Source organism: Triticum dicoccoides, chromosome 7A (genome assembly GCF_002162155.2).
Source record: "Triticum dicoccoides isolate Atlit2015 ecotype Zavitan chromosome 7A, WEW_v2.0, whole genome shotgun sequence".
NCBI classification, from domain to species: Eukaryota; Viridiplantae; Streptophyta; class Magnoliopsida; order Poales; family Poaceae; genus Triticum; species Triticum dicoccoides.
Window position 1 is genome coordinate 370,723,685 of NC_041392.1, and position 19,841 is coordinate 370,743,525.

Below are 19,841 nucleotides of genomic sequence, written 5' to 3' on the forward strand. Positions count from 1 at the left end.
TTCTTTTCTTTACTATCTACCATCCTTCTACTTTTTATTTATTTACCGGAGCAATTATATTTTGAAGCCAATCCAAGGCAAGTGTTCGGGTCTATTATGACATAAATATTAGGTGCCTAATGGACATTGTTTATCTTGAAAAACAAATATGTCTCGATGTAAGGAAAAAATCCTTTTTATTTTTAATTTAAGAAACTATTGTATTTTTAGGGCATAAGCTCCTATCTATATCTACTTTCCTTTAGCATAATTTAAGGATTTTTATTTGATTCTAAATTCCAAGATAAATCATTAGAATTATTAATAAGATGGTCCTAATATATTAGCAATATTTAGATTGCCAGCTCTTTTTATTCACTTTATTACTTCTATTCTAGACCCTATCCCTATGGTTTATTCTTATGAAATATCACATAAAATACAAGGTATAAGAAATGTATATAATGAAATTCTTTATTTGATCTTACGACCTAATTTATTTGATCAATGGATCAACAACCAAACCACCCATTTTATGAAAAACAAGGAGCATGGTCTTATTCAAATTCAAAGCGCTTCGTAATCTTCAACCAATTCTGTGCTTCAATATAATTTCCCGGAGTAAGCGCTATAGCTTGTTCCCAATATTCAGCAACTTGATGAAACCAAGCTTCCACAATTTCCGAATCACCATGTAGAATGGCCTGTTCTCCTCGGTCAAAATAGGAAGTTCCTTCCCTTAGAACCGTACTTGATAGTTTCCTATATACGGCTTAGAAATTTCTATCTGAATTTCCCCTATCTTAACTGAATTAGATTTATCAAAAATCGATCCAATTTGTTATTGGGTTAAGCAGAAGAAATTAATTACCTAAGTTTCAAACCCTAATTTTTATTAATAATCAGTTTGATCTTTTTCCCACCTTCAGAAGAATGAAGCATAGATAGATAGAGAGCCTTCGTTCAAATTTTCTGAAAGGTAACTATGCTGGTTTCATATATGAAATCTCTATAGAATCCTTGAAAAAGACTTTTTTCCATAAGAAAGAAAAAAGAACTTACAAACTTTGGGATCTGATACTACACCGATGCTTAATCCCTTAGTGGATCGGCTCTATTACATAAGGGTATTCCTAAATTTTGCCCCATATCATGGGATAAGTAAGTAGTTTTTTTAGTTGTATCAACCCAGTTGTCGATGTACAAAAGTAGGGGCTCTCCTTTGCACTCCTTTACTTGTGCATGGGCAGTCAGAGCCGTGCCCACGGCTGCACTAAGCAAGGCAGTGGAGGGAAGCCGGAGCACTAGATAACCGAAGCAATGCCAAGAACAGAGACACAAAGAGCAAGGGAGCGAAGGGGACTCCGCCGGCAAGACCCTTGCCGGGGCGGCTTCCGCAGCCCCAGCAAGACCCTTGCCGGGGCAACTTACCTGATGCCAGCACAGCGCGCCACCCTTGAGCCAAGGGGTTCCAACTCCGTCAACCACATCGAAACCAAGGCTCGGGAGGCACCTCCATGGTGGCACGCAGATCTTTGTGGAGATCATAAATACACAAGATCAGATGAGGACCAGAAGATGACGATCCTTGGCAAGATCCTTGCCAAGGAAATCCACGAGATCCCTAACAAGGTCCATGCCTGGGACGACCGCGGTGCCACGGCAAGACCCTTGCCGAGGACATCTGCGGGGCCATAGCTAGGCCCACGCCTACCAAGACTCCACCGCCGCTCCCATGTAGCTACTAGCTCAACCAGCTGGGTAGGCATCTGCGTGGCAGCGTGCGGCCTCCACACCGGTCCAGCAAGCACCTGCGTGGTGGCATGCAGATCTTCGTGAAGACTCCGCCACCATGCCAGCCCAGCAGCCGGCTAACGTGGTGCTACAATGCCTCGTCAGCTTGGACGCGCATCGGAGCCACGCGAGACAGCGACATCTAGGACGAGCTTCCTTGTAGTCCCCGATAAAGCAAGAGGGGCACGTCGGCAGTGCATTAATTGCATTTGTCCGACGGTGCTAGAGGATAAAATCAGCCACTATACACCTTTCCACCTCCTCTGTGCCACTGTGGTGACCCCTTTTGTGTATAAAAGGAGGCCCTAGGCATACTGGAGGGGGATTCCGATCTTTGGAACTAGAGACACACCGTAGCTAGTTTAAGAACTCAAGAACACTCAAATATACATCAAAGCAGGAATAGGGTATTACGCGTCTCCGTGGCCGAACCTGGGAAACGATCCTTGTGCTGACCACCAGACCCGCTCTTTGCACAACCCCGCGCCCGCCAACAGTAGAAGGGATCCCAGTGATTCCATAGGTGTCATTTCCACTGACATCTTTGGCGCGCCAGGTAGGGGTTCGCAGTTGTGAAAATCCGGTCTAGCAGTTAGTTTAGCAGTTCTTCATCGCCATGGCTCCCAAGAAGAAGACGACCACAGTGATCGGTTCGTCGGGGGCCGAACGCCCGTACCAGTGCAGGCGAGTGGTGGGGCGGTCATAGACGGAAGCCAAGGCGCGGCCCGCAAACACCTGCATCGCTCCAGCAGCCAAAGCCTGGCGAGTGGCGTCGTTCTTGCGCGTGACGATGGGCCACACACCACCAAATCCAAAGACGGAGCCGAGCCCTCCGCAGGCGGTGCGGGGCCCTCCAGGGGCGGCGTCGTGCCACCCGCGGGTGGCGCTGCGACTTCCGAGGCGCCTACGCCGGCGCCCACGACGCGCTCTTCCTAGGTTGTGCACGATGGGCATCGTCACCACGTTGGTGACCCTGGGCACCACCGTGGAAAGAGTCATGTGCATCATTTGTGGGACGTAGAAGGCCAGCATGCATGCCGAGACACCGGCGAAAACGGTGCACGGCTGCCAGGCCGTGATAGAGCTCCTTCCAACGTGGTTAGAAGTCGGAGCGTGTCACAGTCCATGCAGCTTTCGCCGCCACCCACACCAGCCGAAGCTTTGGCGCGCGCAGTTGCTCCTCGACTTTCCTCCTGCTGCGGAAAAGCTCGATGAGTGGAAAGCCACCATCCGGAGCCTCATTGGTGTTGCCAACAAAGATGAACCGCAACCAACGGGGCCCTCAGACCAGCGCTCCATCGAGCCACCGCGTGCCAGTGGTGGGAGGACCGGAGGTGCTGCGGCCACGGTGCACTCTCCTCCCCCACGTGCATCACCGTGGGTGTCGGTCCATCATGATGACGCTTGTGATAACATCTCCATAGCGTCGTCCGACCCACGGACCCACCATGATCAGCGTCAATTTCTTCGGGGGCGAGCCCGTGAAGACGCTCGAACCACCATTAAGCACCAACGCGACGCACGCCACTAGTCAGATAGGCGAGTGGGGCCCACTATGGACCACCCAGCACCGGAAGGCTCTGGCGGCCTACCCTACGAGGTGGGTTGCCCAGCCTTTACCCGTCAGATGCCGCAGTTCTAGTGGCCCTCCCACCGCACGTTCAAGCCCGACGTTGGCGAGAAGTACAACGGCAAGACCCACCAGTCAGAGTTCCTCAGCATCTACACCATCACGATGCAAGCTACTGGAGCCCGCGACGATAAGGTGCTTGCCAATTACTTCCTATTGGCACTTAAACCCAATGTTATGTCATGGTTGATGCACTTGCCGGCGGATTCCATTTCTTCTTGGTCGGACTTGTGCGATGAGTTCGTTGGCACCTTCACCCGGAGGCCACCAAGCTCATGGCCAGGCAAGCGATTTGCATATCAACCCCAGAAGGAAGGTGAAACCCTGCGCAAGTACATACAGAGGTTCAACCGTGTAGAACCCATGATGCGGCTATATCTCCCACGTGTCGGAGCACGACTTAGAGGCATAACCGCATTGTAGGCAATGTCGCAAGAGGGGTAATCTTTACACATCCCATGTACAGAATAAGAAAGAGGTACAGAGTTGGCTTACAATCGCCACTTCACACAATACATAAATATAGCATTATAATCATCTAGATACAAACAAGGTCCGACTATGGAACCAATATAAAGACAACCCCAAATGCATAAGATCCCCGATCGCCCCAACTGGGCTCCACTACTGATCGTCTGGAAAGGAAATATAGTAACGTCCCGAGTCCTCATCGAACTCCCACTTGAGTTTGGTCACATCTCCTGGAATGGTATCATCGGCACCTGCATCTGGTTTTGGAAGTAATCTGTGAGTCACGGGGACTCAGCAATCTCACACCCTCGCGATCAAGACTATTTAAGCTTATGGGTAGGTAAAAGGTATGAGGTGGAGCTGCAGGAAGCACTAGCATATATGGTGGCTAACTTACGCAAAAGAGAGCGAGAAGAGAAGGAAAAGCACGTTCGAGAAACTATGATCAAGAAGTGATCCTAGAACTACTTACGTTCAAGCATAAGACGAGACTGTGTTCTCTTCCCGGACTCCACCGAAAAGAGACCGTCACGGCTACACGCTGTTGATCCATTTTAATTAAGTTAAGTTTCAGGTTCTCTACAACCGGACATTAAAAAATTCCCATCTGCCCATAACCGTGGGCACGGCTTTCGAAAGTTCAAATCCCTGCAGGGGTGTCCCAACTTAGCCCATCACCAGCTCTCACGGTCAATGAAGGATATTCCTTCTCCGAGGATGGCCCGATCAGACTCAGAATCCCGGTTACAAGACATTTCGACAATGGTAAAACAAGACCAGCAAAGCCACGCGATGTGCCGACAAATCCCGATAGGAGCCGCACGTATCTCGTTCTTAGGGCAACATCGGATGAGACTAGCTACGAGTGAAACCAACCCTCAAGTTTCCCCGAGGTGGCCCCGCAGGGAGCTCTGTTCAGACCAACACTCAGAGGAGCACTGGCCCTTGGGGGGGGGTTAAAATAAAGATGACCCTTGAGTCCGTGAAACCTAAGGGAAAAAGGCTAGGTGGGAAATGGTAAAACTAAGGTTGGGCCTTGCTAGAGGAGTTTTATTCAAGGCGAACTGTCAAGGGGTTCCTGAGGGAGTCCTGAATTAGGGGGTGTTCGGATAGCCGGACTATACCTTCAGACGGACTCCTGGACTATGAAGATACAAGATTGAAGACTTCATCCCGTGTCCGGAAGGGACTTTCCTTGGCGTGGAAGGCAAGCTTGGCGATACGGATATGCAGATCTCCTACCATTGTAACCGACTCTATGTAACCCTAACCCTACCCGGTGTCTATATAAACCGGAGGGTTTTTAGTCCGTAGGACAACATACACATCAATAATCATACCATAGGCTAGCTTCTAGGGTTTAGCCTCCTCGATCTCGTGGTAGATCTACTCTTGTACTACCCATATCATCAATATTAATCAAGCAGGATGTAGGGTTTTACCTCCATCGAGAGGGCCCGAACCTAGGTAAACCTTCGTGTCCCTTGTCTCCTGTTACCATCTGGCCTAGACGCACAGTTCGGGACCCCCTACTCGAGATCCGCCGGTTTTGACACCGACATTGGTGCTTTCATTCAGAGTTCCTCTGTGTCGTCGCCGTCAGGCTCGATGGCTCCAACGATCATCGATAGCGATGCAGTCCAGGGTGAGACCTTCCTCCCCAGACAGATCTTCGTCTTCGGCGGCTTCGTACTGCAGGCCAATTCACTTGGCCGTCTGGAGCAGATCGAAAGCTACGCCCCTGGCCGTCAGGTCAGATTTGGAAGTTTTAACTACACGGCTGACATCTGCGGGGACTTGATCTTCGACGGATTCGAGCCACTGCCGAGCGCGCCGCACTGTCACGACGAGCATGATCTAGCTCTACCGCCGAACAGTGCCCTGGAGGCTGCACCCGCATTGGCTCCGACCCTTAATTCGGAGCCAACTGCGCCGATCGAGGATGGGCGGTTGGACGCCACCTCAGGGGCTGCGACCCCAACAGCGATTGAGCCAAGCACCAGCCCCGTACTCTGCGAGACTCGTGACTCCAAGGAGCTGGACTCCTCTCCGGACTCCGAACCCTCTGCGCCCCTGCCGATCGAATCCGATTGGGTGCCGATCATGGAGTTCACTGCCGCGGACATCTTTCAGCACTCGCCTTTCGGCGATATCTTGAAGTCACTTAAGTCTCTCTCTTTATCAGGAGAGCCCTGGCCGGACTATGGTCAGCAAGGTTGGGGTACGGACGATGAAGAAATTCAAAGCCCACCCACCACCCACTTTGTAGCAATTGTTGACAACTTCACCGACATGCTCGACCTCGACTCCGAAGACATCGACGGTATGGACGCCGATGAAGGAGACGATGAAGAACCAGCGCCTATTGGGCCCTGGAACGCCACCTCGTCACATGACATATACATGGTTGACGCACCAAAAGATGACAACGGGGAGCGGAAGGACGCACCGAAGGCTTGTTCCCTCGAAAAGCAGTCAAAGCGGCAATGCAAGCGCCGCCCCAAACCCCGCCCCGACAGAAATAGCGATCACACAGACCCAGCGCTGGAGCAGGGCAAACTGCTGCCGAACAACGGTAATTCGGATAATCAAACCGAACAAACAAATCCTCTCAAGGATCATGGTCCAGACGACATAACGCCGGACAGGCACCCGGAGCAGCAGACTGCACCTAAAAGGCTTATTGCCACCGCGAGGAGCCTAAAAAAGCAGAAGCAAAGACTCAAGGCCACGCAAGACACACTCCAATTTAGATGGAGTAAAATACTCAGCACTGCGGCAAGGTACGGCGACAATCGCCCCTCCAAGAGCTACCCAAAGCGGAAGCTGCTACCCAAATTCGATGAGGAGGCCTCAGAACCCCCACAACCAAATATCAAAGAGCCACCTGGTCGGATAGACGACCCCTCTACCAATACAGAGCGGCATACAACGCCGCTCACCATACAACACGCAACCATTGCGAGGGCTCGCACCCAAAGGACGGTGTAACAAGATCCATCTATGGACCACGCAAGCGCGCCCCAGCATACAATGCAATACAACAAACATTCGAGCAACACAGTACACCCAGCTACAGGGGTGCCGCACACCCCCTATGTTTCACCGATGAGGTGCTGGACCACGAATTTCCAGAAGGATTCAAGCCCGTAAACATAGAGGCATTCGACGGAACAACAGACCCTGAGGTCTGGATTGAGGACTACATCCTTCATATCCATATGGCTCGAGGAGATGATCTCCACGCCATCAAGTACCTACCCCTCAAGCTCAAAGGGACAGCTCGTCACTGGCTCAAAGGCCTCCCCGAAAGCTCCATCGGAAGTTGGGAAGAGCTCGAAGATGCCTTTCGGGCAAATTTTCAAGGGACTTATGTCCGACCTCCGGATGCGGACGATTTGAGTCATATAACTCAACAGCCCGGAGAGTCAGCCCGAAAGCTTTGGAACAAGTTTCTTACTAAAAAGAACCAGATTGTCGACTCTCCAGACGTCGAAGCCTTAGCAGCTTTCAAGCATATCGTCCGTGACGAATGGCTCACCAGACACCTCGGCCAAAATAAGCCGAGAATGATGGCCGCATTAACAAACCTCATGAGCCGCTTTTGCGCGGGGGAGGACAGCTGGCTAGCGAGATGCAGCACTAACGACCCCAGTACATCTGAAGTTATTGATGGAAATGGGAAATCACGGTGCAACAGCAATAACAAACGCCGGAATAAAGAAGACGGCACGAAGGGCGCGGCAGTAAACGCCGGATTCCAAAGCTCCCGGCTAGGTCAAAAGCTGCCTAAAGGCACCAGGGATGAACTGTCCAGCCTCAACAAAATTCTGGACCCAATATGTCAAATCCATAGTACCCCTGGTAAACCTGCTAATCATACCCACAGAGAATGTTGGGTCTTCAAGCAGTCCGGCACGCTCAACGCCGTACATAAGGGGGAGGATACACCAAGTGAAGACAAGGACGAGCCTCCCAAGCAAGACATGGTGGAACAAAAGAAATTTCCACCAGAAGTGAAAACAGTAAACGTGTTACACATAATCAAGGGAAAAAACAATACGACACTCCCAGGAAAGTATACCCAAGTGCCTATCACTACGAAGTCCTGCCACTGGTCATCTCAACCGATCACTTTCGACCATCGCGATTACTCAGCAAGTATCCGACATGCAGGATGGGCTGCCCTGGTATTAGACCCAGTAATTGGCGGATATCACTTCACAAGGGTCTTGATGGACGGCGGCAGTAGCCTAAACCTAATATATCAGGATACAATCCGCAGGATGGAGTTAGACCCAACACAAATTCGCCATAGCAATACTACCTTTAAAGGAGTAACGCCAGGCCCAGGGGCTCGTTGTACGGGCTCCCTCTTACTACAAGTTATATTCGGCTCCCCTGATAACTTCCGTCGCGAGCATTTAACTTTCCACATCGCTTCATTTCAAAGTGGCTATCAAGCATTGCTCAGACGCGAAGCTTTCGCTCGCTTTAATACAATACCGCACTACGCCTCCCTCACACTCAAGATGCCCGGTCCACGTGGAATCATTACAGTGCACGGAAATATCAAGTGATCTCTGTGCGCTGAAGAGAGTGAGGCTGCCTTGGCCGCCGCACACTAAAGGCGCCCGGACAAACGAAAGCATCCAATAGGTCGTCAAGACCTCAGATACAACTAATCAAGTCCGGCGCCGCTAGTTATACGGAAATAAGTGGTCACACCCCTATTTGTGAATACAAGGGGCTCAACGCGCGTAGACAAGTGGCAATTTCTTACCATCTTGAATTACACATGGTTTTTTTAAAAACTATCTTTTTTGCATGACAACCTTTTCACTTAACTTCCTCTCTTTTACAGACGATCATCATGCTACACCCGTCCAGGATACGGCACAACGGAGACACATGCACAGACGTGCAGCAGGGACCCGCTCCAAGGATTCTTTTTAGATTAAGACCCTGCGTAAACCTTTTTACTGTCTCTTGTTGATACATATCCACCGTTGAGAAGGATGCTGACGTCTTGGCATGTAGCCACGCCAGAACAATGCACGTACCTGGACACAAGGGGCTTCTTACAAAGGCCATTATTTAGGCCCGGTTTATACCACAAAGACCGAATACCTTAGGGAGTGTTCGGCGTCGCGAGTTTGGCCCTATATGCATCAGCTCCAAATCATTGTCTTTGGTCAAATGTTGGGTTTGCCCGGCTCCTGTGTTTTGGTGCCTTACGTTCCGCTTTACCAGCTAAGGTAGCACCAGGAGTACTACTGTGATTGTGCCATGGTTCATCCGGACGAGCACCTCAGGAGAGAAAGCCGAAAACTGACTGTCATGATATAGCGTGAGACTGGTCAACCACTCGATGACCTGTGGGAATGTTAGAATTCCTCCGCCTTAATGAAGGGCCGTTTTCCGGCCAGGCATGTACGCACCCCGGAACCGGGAGAGTGCGGAGTCACTAGGGGCTATCTAGTAGCCCCATTGTCAAACTCCTATGGCTAAGTGAAAATGCTAAAGCATTATAGTCCGGTCACCTCGCTCACTCCGCTATCACCTCCTTAATAGGACCAAGACGTTGGGTTAAGTGTGAACGCGTGTTTTTGCGAGCACCTCCGCATTATATGCGTGGGGCCTAAAGCCAACGACTGCAATCTTTCAGGTTATACACATGCATACATAAACGGCCGCCCAGGAGGCATCATATTACTTTCAGGAAAAAGTATAAAAATAGCCTTATAAAAATTTATAAAAGCATTTCGCTTACAATGAGATTACATATCACTCAAACATAATATTTTTTGAGCACTGGGTATCTATCAAACGGGCACCCTCAAGAACTTCTTCAAAATAGTGCTCAGCGGCCTTTCGACCTATAGCCGAATCCCGCGCTGCAACATTGGTAGCGTCCATCTCCGCCCAGTATGCCTTAACACGGGAAAAGGCCATCCCTGCGCCCTCTATGCACGCCGACCTCTTCATCGCATTAATGCATGGCACCACGTCAAGGAACTGCTGCACCAAGCTGAAATAGCTGTTCGGTTTTAACCTTTCCAGCCATAACTGATCCACAACAGACCTCATGGAGAGTCCGGACAACCTATTTAGTTTGGCCCATTCGGCTAATTGGTCAGTCAATGAAAGTGGACGCTCGGGAGAATGGAATTGTCTCCAAAACAGATGGTCTACTCCACGGTCTGTCTGACCCTGGAAGTACTCGGCCGCATCGGCAGCGCTCGCCGCCAAATCCATATACACATCCTCCGAACTCCACAGCCGATCCAGAGGGGCATACCGTGGATCTCCGAATTTCCTCCGCAACATAAAGGATTTCCCAGCTACAATATCCCCGGCTTCCCGCAGCTCCTCCTTCTTTGCCCTCATAGCAGAGCGGAGATCCTTTTTCGTCGCAGCAGCCTTTTCAAGGTCTGATGCCTTCGCCCGGTTTTCTTTTTCAAGAACCCAGCAACGGTCGGCAGCGGCTTTTAATTCTATAGCCATCTTGGCCATCTTGTCTCGGCTCTCGCCATGCGTGGCCTTCTCGGCTTGCAACTTTTCGGACGCCTTCAAGGCAGCCGCATTACCCAACCTCGCTTGTTCCTTGGCTCGGGCAAGTTCTGCCCGCAAGGCTTCAATAGTGGCAACTCCATCTGCAGCCACAACATATTAAAGATGTTGGCATCATACTGCTCTTCCTATTGTGGCGTTTACCAGATAGTGACACTTACCCTGTGCCTCGTCAAGCCTTTTTTTAACAAGCTCGATGTCGGCGTCCGCCGCATCCAACTGCCATTCTAAATGGGCAAACTCGCTAGTCCGGCTAGCCACCGGAGCTTCCATCACCTGCACATAGAGGCAGTATGGTTATTGCCTGGGAATATGATCATCTGTTCGTCGTCGTTTCCGACGACAACCAGAGTCTCAGGGGCTACTATCTACACAGGGCACACCTAGCATGTGCAGGACTACCATACATTCTTTTACGTACCTCAAAGCCTATTAGTAGACTCATAAAAGCTTCATGCAATCTGCTTTCGATGGACGATATTCTCTCCATCACCATATTCATCAGCACACGGTGTCCATCTGAGATGGCCGCTCGCCCGACCAAGTCCCTCAGAACATCCGATCGCACACAAGATGGTGCCGAATTCTTTTGTCTGCTCTCTTCGGGAGCCAGACAATGGGAGGTTCGGGGGTCAATGGGATTGTCTTCTGGCTTCACCGGACTCGGAGAGGCCCTCCGCGACGACACTTCAGGGTCGCCCGCTTCTGGAGCGGAGTCCGGAGGAGGTGTTTCGCTCTCCATCATCTCTGGAAGAAGCTCCCCTGAAGACGAGCTCATTTGAGAGGGGCTAAGGCCCGAACTGCAAAAAATATATGCGGTGGTTATCTTCTCGGAAGAAAAAGATGGCATATCTGTACTGTTAAAGTATTTCGGGTCACTTACGACTCGCGGGAGAATTGATCCCCCCACGGACTTTGTGTGGCAACGACGCCCCCCAAGGTAGGACCCTCTGTGGGAGACTTCTTCTCCTGTTTGGAAGCTTCGGCTTCCGAATCCCCGGGCGCAGTCCTTTTCCTCTTCTAGTCGTCTTCCTTCATGGAGACGCTCGCTCCCTCGGTTAGAGTGGGTAGCGTTGGGGGCCCGCATCCGCCCGCATCATCCTCCACAGTATCTTCCTTCAAGGGCTCCGGGCAAGGTGCGGTCTGGAGCATCTTTTCCAATACCGGATTTTCCAAACCCTCAGGGAGGGGGGCCGAACACTGAATCAACTTCGCCTTTGTTAGCCAGTCCTGGTCAAAAAACAAACTCTCAGAGATAACTTCGTAACAAAGTAGAGAAAGTATGTTCAGCCGGAAGATGCCTTACCGGTTCGGCGGTGCGGTTGCTGCTCAGGCCCACGTCCTCGGTGATTTCCGGACACTCCGTCTGAGGTCCGAAGAATGACTTGTACATCTCCTCGTGCGTCAGGCCAAGAAAATTTTGAATGGCACGCGGTCCCTCAGGATTGAACTCCCACAGGCGAAGAGGCCGGCGTTTGCAAGGCTGGACTTGACGAACCAGCATAACCTGTATCACCGCAACCAAACTGAAATCTCCATTGAAGAGATCTCGAATGCGGCCTTGCAGTATAGGCACGTCCTTGACTGGCCCCTAGCTCAGACCTCTGCTGATCCATGACATCAGTCATGGTGGGGGGCCTGAGCGGAAAACAGGGGGGCCGCCCACTTGGCACTTCTAGGAGCCGTGATGTAGAACCACTCCTATTGGCACAATTCAGACACCTCTGGGATGGAACCTTTGGGCCACTGAGCTCCCGTCATCTTGCGTATTGAGGCACCTCCACACGCTGCATGCTCCCCCTCGACCAGCTTCGGCTTCACTTCAAAGGTCTTGAGCCATAGGCCAAAGTGAGGGGTAACCCGGAGGAAGGCCTCGCACACGATAATAAATGTCGTGATATGAAGAAAGGAGTCCGAAGCTAGATCATGAAAATCTAGCCCATAGTAAAACATCAAACCCCTGACGAAAGGATCCAGGGCAAGGCCTAGGCCTCGGAGGAAGTGGGAGAAAAACATGACGTTCTCGTTGGGTTCGGGGTAGGCACGGCCTGCCCTCGGGGAGGCAGCCGACGCAAAATCTCGGCTGTCAGATATCTGGCCTCCCTCAACTTCTTGATGTCTTCTTTCGTGACGGAGGAAGGCATCCATCAGCCATGAAGGCTAGATCCGGACATGACTGGAGGTTCGGAGAACCTGACCTGAACTCCGGGCGTTTGAGCTTGAGGTGGGGGAAGGATTCGATTGAGCACAGGAGGGAAAAATAAAAGCCTTGTCCCCTTTATAAAGAGGGTGAATATCAAGCGTCCTCTCCGTGTCCGCTTGCACTTGCCTATAATCTAGGAGTCCTAGAAGCAGTTGGGTTACCCACGCCCGTATTGATGAGAATCCCGGGATAAAGGGACACGATCTCTCCTTTAACAAGACGTGCCAAGGAAACTGCCTCGCATGACACGCTAAGGTGGGATGATGAAACGACTCGGATAAAAGCTTGGCCGTGGTGTGATGTCACACTACGAAATACGTCAGCAGATTAGATTTGTGTAAATATTATTCTCTCTATGGAAATATGTGGAAACTTATTTTGCAGAGCCGGACACTATCTTTGTGTTCAAAATCTTCTATGAAGTACAGGAGGAACCCGCCTTGCAATGCCGAAGACAATCTGTGCGCTGGACTCATCGTCATTGAAGCCTGGTTCAGGGGCTACTGAGGGAGTCCTGGATTAGGGGGTGTTCGGATAGCCGGACTATACCTTCAGCCGGACTCCTGGACTATGAAGATACGAGATTGAGACTTCGTCCCGTGTCCGGAAGGGACTTTCCTTGGCGTGGAAGGCAAGCTTGGCGATACGGATATGCAGATCTCCTACCATTGTAACCGACTCTATGTAACCCTAACCCTACCCGGTGTCTATATAAACAGGAGGGTCTTTAGTCCGTAGGACAACATACACATCAACAATCATACCATAGGCTAGCTTCTAGGGTTTAGCCTCCTCGATCTCGTGGTAGATCTACTCTTGTACTACCCATATCATCAATATTAATCAAGCAGGACGTAGGGTTTTACCTCCATCGAGAGGGCCCGAACCTGGGTAAAACTTCGTGTCCCTTGTCTCCTGTTACCATCCGGCCTAGACGCACAGTTCGGGACCCCCTACCCGAGATCCGCCGGTTTTGACACAGACAGTTCCCATTATAACCCAACCGTGTAAGGAACGCAAAATCAAGGAACATAACACTGGTATGACGGAAACTAGGGCGGCAACAGTGGAACAAAACACTAGGCATAAGGCCGAGCATTCCACCCTTTACCAAGTATATAGATGCATTAAAGTAAACAATATATAATAATGATATCCCAACTATAAACATGTTCCAACAAGGAACAAACTCCAATCTTCACCTGCAATTGGCAACGCTATAAGAGGGGCTGAGCAAAGCGGTAACATAGCCAAACAACGGTTTGCTAGGACAAGGTGGGTTGGAGGTTTGACATGGCAATAAGGGAGGCATGATAAAGCATGTGGTAGGTATCATGGCATAGGCATAGCAATAGAGCGAGCAACTTGCAAGCAAAGATAGAAGTGATTTCGAGGGTATAGTCATCTTGCCTGCAAAGTTCTCCGAGTTGACGTAAGCTTGATCCTCGTAAGCGTACTCAACGGGTTCCTCGATCATGTACTCGTCTCCCGGCTCTACCCAAAGCAAGAACACAAGCAAAGGGAACCACAATCAAACACGGTGCAATGCGCGAGCAACATGATGCAAAACATGGCATGACATGCGGGAAGTAATATGCAATGCATATGCGTGCTTTGGAAAGGAAAGATTGAACCAGGCCTCAACTTGTCAAACCAAGAGGGCCGCTGGAAAGATGAGTTGATTTCGGTCGAAATCAATATAAAGATCACCAGAATTGGATGCACGGTTTGCAAATGGCAAGCAAAACAATAATGACACTATTCTGCGATTAACAACACGATGCCATCTAAAATGCATCAAGAAAATAAGCTACTGCACTCTAACATAGCAACAAAGCACACGGCAGTGATCCAGTCAAGATGCTTGACAAAATATGAACACTAAGCTATGGCTAAATCACACAATAGCAGGTTCAAACAAGCATGACAAAAGTGCAAAAGATATCAGGTTCACAGACACTGTGAAAATAACAACATGCCAGGAATTAACATCAGGAAGCAATGTTTAGAGCAAGATAACAACATGCTACAGGAACATATCATGGCAAAGAAAGGCATGGCATGACACTACTCAAAGCATATAACAGAAGTCCTTTACTGACCATAAGCCAAAAAGGATCAGAAGATATGATGCCACCCATGTAAACATAGCAAGTTCCTTTATCAAATTCAAACTTGGCAGGAAACTAGAAATGGCAAAAATAGAGTTACGTAGGCATGTTTGCGAGCTCGATGCACTCACCACAAGGCATTGCATGACAAACTAAGCATACACCCAGCAAGAAGACATGATCAAGAAGCTAACCATGGCAAGAACAATATCATAGCATGCAAGGATCAACTACAACAACCTTGGCAAAATTGAATAACACGTAAACAATCTGCCAGGAACATTTTATAGAAAAAGTAGAGCAATATTGAGTCATGCTATGGTACTCCATAATTGCAAACAAAGACATGGATGGATAGAACATAACAATATCTCAAAATCATCCTTACTGAACATGCTCAAAAGAGTCATGGATCACTCTATAGCAACATGAATACATGGCATAAAAATAACTTCAGGGAAATGACTTTGTAGAATTCTAAGTCCCTAAAATCAGCAACATCACGAGAGCTACTTTTCATGCTTGTGCTAGTCACCACATTCGTCACAAAAATACATGGCATACACCCCTGTAAAGATGGCATGCCATAGCCCAAAACACATGTAGGGCTCAAGTTCATAGGAAGCACACATTAATCATGGCAAAAATGACAAATGTCCATAATCTGTTAAGAAACAGAAACTAACATTTTATAGCACTCTTGCAACAACAATTAGGGCATCAAGATGGACTCAAACAAGCATTGTGCAATGGAATGAAATGAAGATCACACCCAGATGAACAAATGGATATATCATACGCGCAAAACAGAGCTACGGATGATGAGATATGGTAAGATGAACATGCCTAAAAATATTGAAAACTGGTGACTTAGTGGAAATAATAGACCTCGGGATCTAGGGTTACTGTAGCCAGATCTGGCGCATGCGAACCGAGGTGGGCTCGAGCTCGTCGGACCCTTCCCGGAGAGAAGAGGTGGTGGCGGACGCGGCCGATCCCTCGCCGGATCCGGCCGGAGGCGGGGTCGGCGGTGAGGTAGGGCGAGGAGCGGCGAAGGCGCGGGTGAGGGGCGGCGGATAAGGGCGCTCTGGCGACGAGCTTGGAGATGGCGGCACTCTCCGGTGGCGGCGGAGGAGAAGGCGACGGAGGGCGGCTCGGGACGGCGGACGAAGCGGGCGGCGGAGATGGGCTGCGAGGGCCGACGTTGGGCCTGGTGGGCCGCGGCGCACACGGTGGCTGGGGATGCCACGTGGCGGCTTGCGGTTAGGCGCGGGCGGTGGCGGACGCGTCCGGCCAACAGCGGACGTGTCCGGGGGCGCGGAGGAGCGGGCTAGGGTTTGAACTGCGGGAATTTCGGAGGGGGAGACCTATTTACAAATAGAGGGAGCTAGGAGAGTCTAAATGAGGTGCAATTTTCGGCCACGTGATCGTGATTGAACAACCGAGAGGATAGAGGGGGTTTTGGTGGGTTTTGGGCCACTTTGGAGGGGTGTTGGGCTGCAACACACACACACGAGGCCTTTACGGTTCCTCGGTTAACCGTTGGAGTATCAAACGAAGTCCAAATGGCACGAAACTTGACAGGCGGTCTACCGGTGGTATACCAAGGCCACTTGGCAAGTCTCGGTCCAGTCCGAGAATGTTTAACACCCGCACACGAAAAGGTGCAAAAGGGGACGCCGTAGGACATAGGAGTGCCGGAAAGCAAAACGGACAACGAGGAAAATGCTCGGATGCATGAGACGAACACGTATGCAAATGCGATGCACATGATGACACTATATGAGATGCATGACATGGACAAAATGCAAAATGAAGACAAAACCCAACCACGTGGAATATCATAACTTAGTGCCGAAAATGGCAAGAGTTGGAATACAAATATGGCAAGTTACATACGGGGCGTTACCAACCGGGTGCAGTACAACATCCCAGATGTTCATCCCGATGCCGTGATCAGCGCATTTCGTCAGAATGTGCGCAACCGCAAGATGCGTGAAGAGCTGGCGATGAACAAGGTCAAATATGTGGCCGAACTTTACGTTCTGTCTGATAGGTGTGCTCGAGCTGAAGAGGGGAGGAAGTATGACAGCGAGGACACCGGCACGGAAACCGACTCCACAGACGAAGGCACAGCCACCCTGACAAAGAAGGGCCGACGCCATAACATGAAGCGCAAGGGCAAGACCGTGCTTGCTGTCGAGGGATCCAAGGACACCGGTGCTGCCAAGAAGGCCAAGGTAGACGCCCCTAGCAAGGAAATTGCCGGGTGCACCGGTTGTCGGGCCTTGGCGGTTGCGGACCAGCCAGGAGGCTCCGACAAGCAATATTTCAAGATCCATCGCACCAAGGGCCACGACCTCTAGAACTGCCGGCAAGTCGAGCTGCTTGCTGAGAAGAAAAAAGCTGAGTATGAGAGGCGAGACAAGGATAAGGGCTAGGATGGTGCCGAGGGATCTAGCAAGAAGCGTGGCGGCCAAGGAGTTCGCCCCGGAAAGGATAACCAGCAAGAGAGGCCCGCTCGGGGACACGACAAGAAGCAAGGAGATGAAGATCATGATGAAGACGACGAGTCCGGCAAGCATGAGTTCCAGAAGGCTACGGAGGCCATGTGCATCAACAGTGGAGCCTTGCTACACACCTCTCACTGCCAGCTCAAGCAGTGGGCGCGTGAGATCACAGCAGCGGAACCATCACTCGATGCTCATAAGCCACTGAAGTGGTCCAGCACGCCTATCATTTTTGACACCAAGGACCACCCTAATCGCACAACTGCGGTCAGGTGTTTGCCATTGTTGGTCTTGCCAACAATACGCAACCTCAAGGTGACGAAGATGCTAGTTGACGGTAGGGCCGGTCTGAACTTGATCTCGCCTGTTGTGATCAAAAGGCTGCAGATTCCTGAAAGAGACCTCGAAGAGACGGGCATGTTTCAAGTGGTCAACCTGGGGAGGAGTCAGCAGAAGGGTAAGGTCACGTCATGCTGCCGTGATATTTGGAGGCGAGTTAAACTACAGGACGGAGAGTATTGTTTTCAATGTAGCAGAGATCCCCTTGCCCTACAACGGGATCCTCGGCCGCCCGGCACTAGCCAAGTTCATGGCGGCGGCACATTACACCTATAACACGCTGAAGATGCCTGGGCCGATGACCATCATCACCGTCCCCTTCGACAAGAAAGACACACTGATCTGCGCCGACCAACTCTACCGGGAAGCAGTTGCAGCGACTGCCGCCAACGCACTTGCTCCTGCTGCTGGAGGGAAGAAGACCGGCAAGACCTCTCGCACCCACTCAGGCAAGCGCACCTCTTCGGAGTGTCGTGCTCCTGTCGAGGACGGGCCAGAGAAGACCTCCCGCACCCACTCCGGCAAGCGCACCTCTTCGGAGTGTTGTGCTCCCATCGAGGACGTGCCAGAGAGCTCCACCGGTGAGAGCAAGAAATCTAGAGCTGCACCACCAGAGACCAAGAAGGTGTCCGTTAAGGAGGATGGCACGGGAGGGGCTTTCACCATAAGCTCCACCCTAGACAGCAAATAGGAAGGCGTGCTCGTCACCTTCCTGTGGGAGAATGTCGATGTTTTGCATGGCAAGCATCCGACATCCTCGGCGTTCCCAGGGAGGTGATTGAGCACCATCTTGCGGTCTGTCCTCATGCATGACCCGTCAAGCAGAAAGTTAGGAAGCAAGCTTTGGAACGGCGGGAGTTCATTATAGAGGAGATCATGAAGTTGGAAGCGGCAGGCTTGGTGAGAGGAGTACTCCATCCGATGTGGTTGGCCAATCCGGTGGTAGTACGCAAGGCAAATGGGAAGTGGAGGCTGTGTATTGAATACACAGATATCAATAAGGCTTGTCCCAAGGACCCTTTCCCGTTGCCGTGCATTGACCATATTGTTGTCTCCACGGCCGGGTGTGATCTGGATACCACCAGATTTTCATGACAAGAGAAGACGAAGAGAAGACAACATTCATCACCCCATGTGGTACATATTGATTTTTACGGATGCCTTTTGGGTTGAAGAGTGCTAGCTCAACATTCACAATGGAAGTCCAAATTGGTTTTGAGCCCCAGCTACATGGAAATATGGAAGCTTATATGGATGACATAGTGGTCAAAACGAAGAACAGGGCAACACTTGTACAAGATTTGGAAGAGACGTTTGCAAATCTGTGCAAGATCAACCTCAAGTTGAACCTGAGAAGTGTGTCTTCAGCGTTTCGTCCGGCAAACTTCTCGGGTTCTTTGTGTCACAGCGTGGGATCAAGGCGGATCCAGACAAGATCAATGCTATTGAGTAGATTGAGGCACCCAAGGGGATCAAGGATGTGCGTCGGCTCACTGGCTGCGTTGCCGCCATGAGCAGATTCATCTCCAAGTCTGCTGAGCATGCCCTTCCCTTTTTCAAAATCTTTAAAAAGACGGGTCCGATGGAATGGACCCTAGAGGCTGAAGCAGCGCTATAGGATTTGAAGAAATACCTCTACTCTACACCGGCACTGGTTGCGCCCAAACCGCAAGAGCCGTTGCTGCTATATCTGGCGGCAACGAATCAAGTGGTCAGTGTCGCGCTGGTGGCGCAGAGGGAGGTCGGCGAAAAGGAAGTGGCAATGGAAGGACTGGTGGATGGCAAGCTAGAGCTCCCCTCGGCAGGGCCTGGTGCCGGCAAGGCAAGGCCCCCGACAGAGTCTGACACTGGCGGGATAGGGCCTGCGAAACCAAATGAAGTGGTGCAGAAGAAGAAAATGATGCAGCACCCGGTTTACTTTGTCAGTTCCCTCTTGCAGGGGGCTAGGTCAAGGTACTCTGGTGTGCAGAAATTGCTCTTCAGCCTCCTTATGGCCTCGAGGAAGCCGCGTTATTACTTCCAAGCACACAAAATCACCATCGTCACCCGCCTCCTGTTGCAACGGTTGCATAACCCAGACGCAACTAGGAGGATTGTGGATTGGGCCGTGGAACTGTCGAGCTTTGGTTTGTCTTTTGAAAGTACTTCGACAATCCAGAGCAGACTCAACGCCCGACGAAGAGATCAAGGAGACCACCCTCCCCGGCAAGGAGACAAGTCGCAATTGGATT

General features: G+C 50.7%; 1 pseudogene; it reads right to left on the reverse strand.

Moving 5' to 3' along the window:
* Positions 1 to 536: 536 nt before the first annotated feature.
* Positions 537 to 19,841, reverse strand: part of LOC119334346 — a 40,688-nt pseudogene continuing 21,383 nt past the window's right edge.